This window comes from Gossypium raimondii, chromosome 13, assembly GCF_025698545.1.
Source record: "Gossypium raimondii isolate GPD5lz chromosome 13, ASM2569854v1, whole genome shotgun sequence".
In the NCBI taxonomy this organism is placed as follows: Eukaryota; Viridiplantae; Streptophyta; class Magnoliopsida; order Malvales; family Malvaceae; genus Gossypium; species Gossypium raimondii.
In genome coordinates, this window is record NC_068577.1 from 22,565,887 (window position 1) to 22,572,478 (window position 6,592).

The following is a 6,592-nucleotide window of genomic DNA, read 5'->3' on the forward strand; positions in this document are numbered from 1 at the left end:
TGGTTCATTAGGAAGTGGTTGTTCAACGACATATAATTTCCGTTCTTGTTTGAGGACAATCCTCAAGTTATAGAACCAATCAAGAAAGTTCAAACCATTCAATTTGTCCTTCTCAAGGACCGACCGCAACGATAGTGTATTAGTGTATGCAACCATAATAAATCTACAACAATAAAATATCTGTGTGTAAAGTTACCAAGTTTATATCAATCATTAAAAGGACTTTATTAAATGATGTTCCCACTATTTTATTTCAAAATTAATAACCCTCATATATTAATTTCGGAAAGACTTTCTCGAAAGTATTTCTAGTGGGTTATGGATCCATATTTCACCTCATCTTAAGTCAGCTTTGGCTTTACTCTCAAGATTATGGTTATTTAGGTAAGCAACACGTGCTAATTACATCATATGTAATTCCTAATGTTTGGTGAATAGCTCTTGTTCTAATCATCTTATGATTTATCCAAATTATTTGCCTCTAGGTTTCTAATCCTATTAGAGTAACCTAGTTAAGTCATTAACCAATTTTTAACCTGCGAATATCACTTGTTTATTCTTCGCGTTTAACCAAGATAAATACTAGTACTTCGCTTTGGCAAAACCTACATAGTATTGATCCAGGCCTTAACGAGGGCAAAATTGGAAGGCTATATTAACTTAATATTTTAATAGAGGGATTTTATTAAGGTTGTTGCATCTCACCAATTATGGTCTACTTTAGTCCATTTAGTCTTTTAATTGATCTCATCAATTAATGGGGTTGATTATTATCAAATTTTAATATATTTAAAATTTGGCATGCTTTTGACATCCATACCATCTCATACATGAATAAATAAAGCAATAAATAAATGCAATAGTTATAGCTCATAAACTAAGGTGGTTCAACCTAAGCCAATGGGAGAAGCAAAAGGAAACCTAAAGGTGTAAGCCGTTTCACAAGTTATCGATCCACACTATTTGGTCCATCTTCCTTCTCGTATAGCCCATAGCAACTCTTGCAAATTACAATATGCAAAAACTCGTTTTTCATACGAGGGATTAAGGTACGACACGCAGGCCGTATTTATAAAAATTACAACCTTTTATCAAATGGGTCATCGAGCTATAACTATGCATTTCAAACACCGTACATGTCAAAATAGCATAAATAATTCAATGTTTTACTAAGGTGAATTATAAAATATCCTTTCAACCTTTCATGGCCCACCAAGCCTGATTATAAAACATACTATAAGAAGATGGGGTCTGATCTTTTATGTGTGTATAAATAAACTTATTTTATAATCATGTCCTGAGAATAATATAATTATTCTTAAAAGGTCCTTATTCAAGTATTATTGTTGGCTAGGACAACAATAATGCATTAAGGCTAACATGTAGTTGATTGATGATAAAGAGTTGTCATTGATATGGAGTGTCAAAATCAATGCATGAATATGTGTGTTAGAGAACAACATATTGGACTGACCCACTATGAGTATGTTTCTTGGATTATTATGTAACTGTCACAACATTACTCATAGTGATTAATATGTATATGATCCTCGGACTTGATCATCATTATACCAACATTGTAGTTGCATATTTTGATACAGTCAAACGTACATCGTAACTGGTTGTTCTATAAAGGTTGATGTTGGATACACCACAATCTATGTAGAGGGATATGGTTGATCAATACAGGATAAGTCCCTCCTACATAATGAGAGTAATATCTTAGGCCACTTGATTGAGTGAAACTAGAAATGCATAGCCATGCTCAAATAAGTTGATATGAGATGTAATACTTATTTGTATATCAAAGTCTACTCAAGATATCAAGGAACATGGGATGGACTATGCAAGTGTGACTATTCCATGACTTGTGTCCATTCCAGAGATAAAAGGACTTAAGGATTAATGCATGAAAGGTTAATCATAAAAGGTTATGTCGAATCATGACTTCTTGTAACTTAGGTAGCGATGATGCATTGCTGGATGCCACTCATTGTTTGTAACATTAGAATCGTTCTAGTATTACTGCTAACGTTACAAGAACCTATAAGGTCACACCCTATGGTTGAAATGAACGGAATAAAACATAGTTGATATTGTGTTTGGTTGTCACATGAATTAAATTATTTATAGAATTAATTTAATTGGGCAACCAAATATCGAACATATTATGTGTACAAGAATGTTGTAGACATAATGAGAACACGGTTTTATTAATATATATGAATTCGGTTCATATATAAATTTAAATAAATATAGTTTACCGAAATCTTTGTTATAATTAATGTAGTTATAATTTTCGGTTAAAAAATCATTATTATACTGATTTATTTTAATTATCATTATTATATTCAGATAAATATATATATACCAATTAAAAAAAACCCTAAAAAAAGATTACGTATTCTTGCTTGTGAGGTCGAGCAGCCGTCAAAAAAAGTTTTCTCCAAAACAGTTTTGGAGATTTTCTTCCGTTCATTTTCAAACTAGGTGGATTACGTAGAGGTCAGAATCATAAAAGATTGCGGCTTGGTTCGATAGTAGATCAGAGTTCTCATTGCCAAGGCGTCGCTGTCTACTCAGATTGAAATTACGGTAATTTCGAAACCATTATTTCACCTTCGTTCCTCGCACATGGATCCATGGGTTGGATCGTCAGAATTATTATTTTATTATTAATTTTCGTTGCGCCATAGGGGTACCGGTGTTCCAGCAGAACCAACACAGGTGCCTCAGTTAATAAAGCTTTCAACTAATTAAAACTCTAATGACATTTTTGAGAACATTCGAATTTAACATCTTTTTGCAACAATCTCGTCAATCGCGTAGCAATCATCTAGAACCCCTTGATGAACCTTCTATAATATATGGCTAAACCCAGAAAACTTCTGACTTCATATACATTTCTTGAAGGTTCCCAAACTACCACAGTTGAAATTTTGCTCAGATCAACCCTAATACCATCTGTCAATACCACATGTCCCAAAAATCCAACTTTTCGAAGTCAGACCTCACATTCGCTAAACTTAGCGAATAATTATTTTTCGCGTAAAGTCTACAAAACAATTCTCAAATACTGAGCATGCTCTGTCTCATCTCGTGAATAGATCAGAATGTCATCAATGAATAAAACAAAAAAATCTATCTAAAAATGGTCTGAATATTCTATTCATCAGGTCCATAAATATAGCAAGTGCATTAGTCAAAACCAGTGGCATCACAAGAAAGTCATAATGCCCGTATCTGGTTCCGAATGCAGTTTTTTGCACATTCGAGTCTTTAACATGTAACTGATAATAACCAAAATAAAGATTGGTCTTTGAAAATACCATCGTACCTTTCAACTGATCAAACAGATCACCAATACGTGGCAATAGATACTTGTTCTTGATCATAACTTTATTAAGTTGCCGATAATTGATACATACTCACATGGATCCTTTCTTTTTCTTAACAAATAACACTGGAGCATCCCAACGAGAAAAGTTGGGCCGAGCAAAACCCCTATCTGTCAACTCTTGCAACTGAGCTTTCAACTCTTTCAATTCTGTAGGTTCCATTCTATACAGAATCGATATCAGAGATGTTCCCGACATTAACTCAATAGCAAATTCAGCCTCTTTGATCGGTGGTAACCCTGGTAACTCCTCTGGAAACACATCTGTTAACTTACATACCACTGGAACTGATTCTAGCTTCAATTCTGAAACTTGAATCAAATATATAAGCGAGATATGCTTCACAACCTTTTCTAACATATTTCTGTGCTGAGATAGCCGAAATAACATTAGATGCACTATCCAGTCTATTTGGTCAATTCGAAGCTTTTCACTATTCTAACATTTTAACACAATATGCTTTCATCTACGATTCACAATCGCATCATGCAAAGTTAACCAGTCCATACCCAGAATCACATCGAACTTATCGAAGGGTAGTAACATTAAATGAGCCGAAAAGTTGCAACCCCGAATCATCGAAGGACAGTTTTTACAGACTTTATCAACTAACACATACTTACCTAGGGAGTTCGTTACTTTAACCACAAACTTAGTAGATTCAAAAAGTATTTTCTTATCTGACACTAAATTCGTGCATGCATACCAGTGTTTTGAGGTGGTCTCCTTCTCACAGATACTCGGTCGAGGAGTTTGAGCCTTTTCTTTGTCTAACCTTTTCGAGCAATCTCTGAGATAGTGTTCATACAAACCAAATTTAAAACATGGCTCATCTTTCAACCTGAATTCATCGCAGTGTCGTCTATTACATTGCTGACATTCGAGGCTGTTGTTTCTAACACTGCCCACATTAGCTACAGACGTAGCCTGAGGTTTCAAGCTCGAATATTGTTTTCCTCAGTCTTTCCATAATAACCCACTGAAGCTAATCAATAGCCATGATACTCTTTCAACTTATTCGACGGCGATTGGTATGACTTTCCCATAGATCTCTTTCCTAAATCACGAGCCTCAAAATTATCTTTTCTCTTTGCTTTACTTAGTTCTTTGGGTTTGTGTGCTCTGTCAACCAAAACTACAAATTCTTTCAATTCAAGGATCTCGACTAACAGCTTGATGTCTTCGTTTAACCCATCTTCAAATGATGTGCACATAGCAACCTCTATCGATATACATTCTCGGGCACGCTTGTTGAGTCAAACAAATTCTATCTCATATTTAGATACTACCATCCAGCCTTGTTTCAACTCAAGAAATTCTTTACGTTTCTTGTCTAAGATTCTTTGGCCCACATATTTCTTTCAAGATTCATTTTGAATGAATTCCAAATTTACCCAACCTCTCGACACAACCGCAACTAAGGTATTCCACCACTGATAAGCCAAATCTTTCAACAATGGTACAGCACATTTCAAGCATTACGTCAGTGTACATGATAATTTGTTGAAAACTCTCACCGTATTTTCTAACCAGAATTCAGCTCTTTAAAGATCATCCTCGGTTGTACCTCAGAACTCTTCAGCTCCATAGCTACGAATCTTATCAACTAAAGGCTTGCTCTCTCATACTGGTTCCAAACACCAAGCAACTACGGGGACTGGTTGAGGTACAGGTGGGGGTGGAGGTTGTTAAGCCATAGGGTTCATTCGAAAGAACTCGAAGAACCATTCAGCCATCATCTAGAAGAAGGCTTCCATAGCCTCTCCTCCCTGGCCCTAAGATACGGGCCTACTTCCATTAGACACTGCTCCGTCAATGGAGGCTTGCGCATTACTTTCAACTTCATCGGAATCAGCTCAGTTGGATGACATTTTATCTATATGAAAACATATTTCAATTTCATTCAGGAGTTATCAAACCATCTCAGGTTATATAATGACATGTATTTCTAGACTCACACATGCTACCTTCAATCCAAAAATCAAATAAACCATAGCTCTGATAAAACTAAACGTAACACCCTTAACTCGTACCTGTCGTCGAGATAGGGTTACAGAGCATTACCATACAAACAAAACATTAAAAAATTTATTTCATACATCATTGCAAAAATAATCTAATTACATTCAATCACATACATAGGGTCCCTTAATCGAGCCCTCGAGGCCCTAGAAATACCATAGAAACAATTTAAGACCAAATTGGAAACAATCAGAAAGTATAAGAAAAAGTTAGAAAAGTTGAACTGGAAGGGTCACACGGCTGTGTGTCTCACACGGTTGAGACACACACTCGTGTCTCAGGCCGTGTCACAATTGAAATAGGGACACATGGCCATGTCCTAGCCCATGTCCTCGCCCCAATAACTCTCTAAGTTGGGTCACACGGCTAAGCCACACACGACCATGTGCCAGGCCGTGTGCTAGGCTGTGTAATAGCCTTACTTGCATGCATTAAAACCTATAAGTGACACACAGCCATGTCGCCAGGCCTTGTGTCACACATGACTAAGTCAGACGCCCGTATCTCAGGCCGTTCAGACATGAAATTGGCCAAATTCAAGCGAATTCCAACACCAACTCATGCAACCACCTACAAGCATTTTTTACACATAATCAAGGCATCATAACATGATCAAAACCAATATAAAATGACCAATTCAATAGTCAAAAATCATCTAACCAATATGCCATACAAGTCTCCTCAAATGCAAACATACAAGCTTACCTAAACTTATATACATACTTGACCATATTCCATTCATACACATCTAGTTCAATACCATCTCAAAGCATACCATATCTTGACCATTAGTACTTTAACATAAACTTTCCATTTGAGCCATACCATTCATGAACCACGAGTACCAAAATGACAGAATTCAACCAACATCAATTGGTACCCAAAACAACTTATACTACCAAAATCATCAACTAGATACCAATACAAATTCACATATACATGCCAATATAACCTTAGCCAAAACATCAAAAACTACCAAAATTTATGCTGGATAGTGTGACAGATCTCCGAAGACTTTCAAAACCGATTGAGCTTCCGATTGATTATAAAACATAAGAAGGAAAACTACGTAAGCAGATAATGCTTAGTAAGTTCGTAAAACATGAAACATAACTTACCATTTCAATACATAACATTAAGATTAAGCATAATATAATCCAACCACAAGCTTG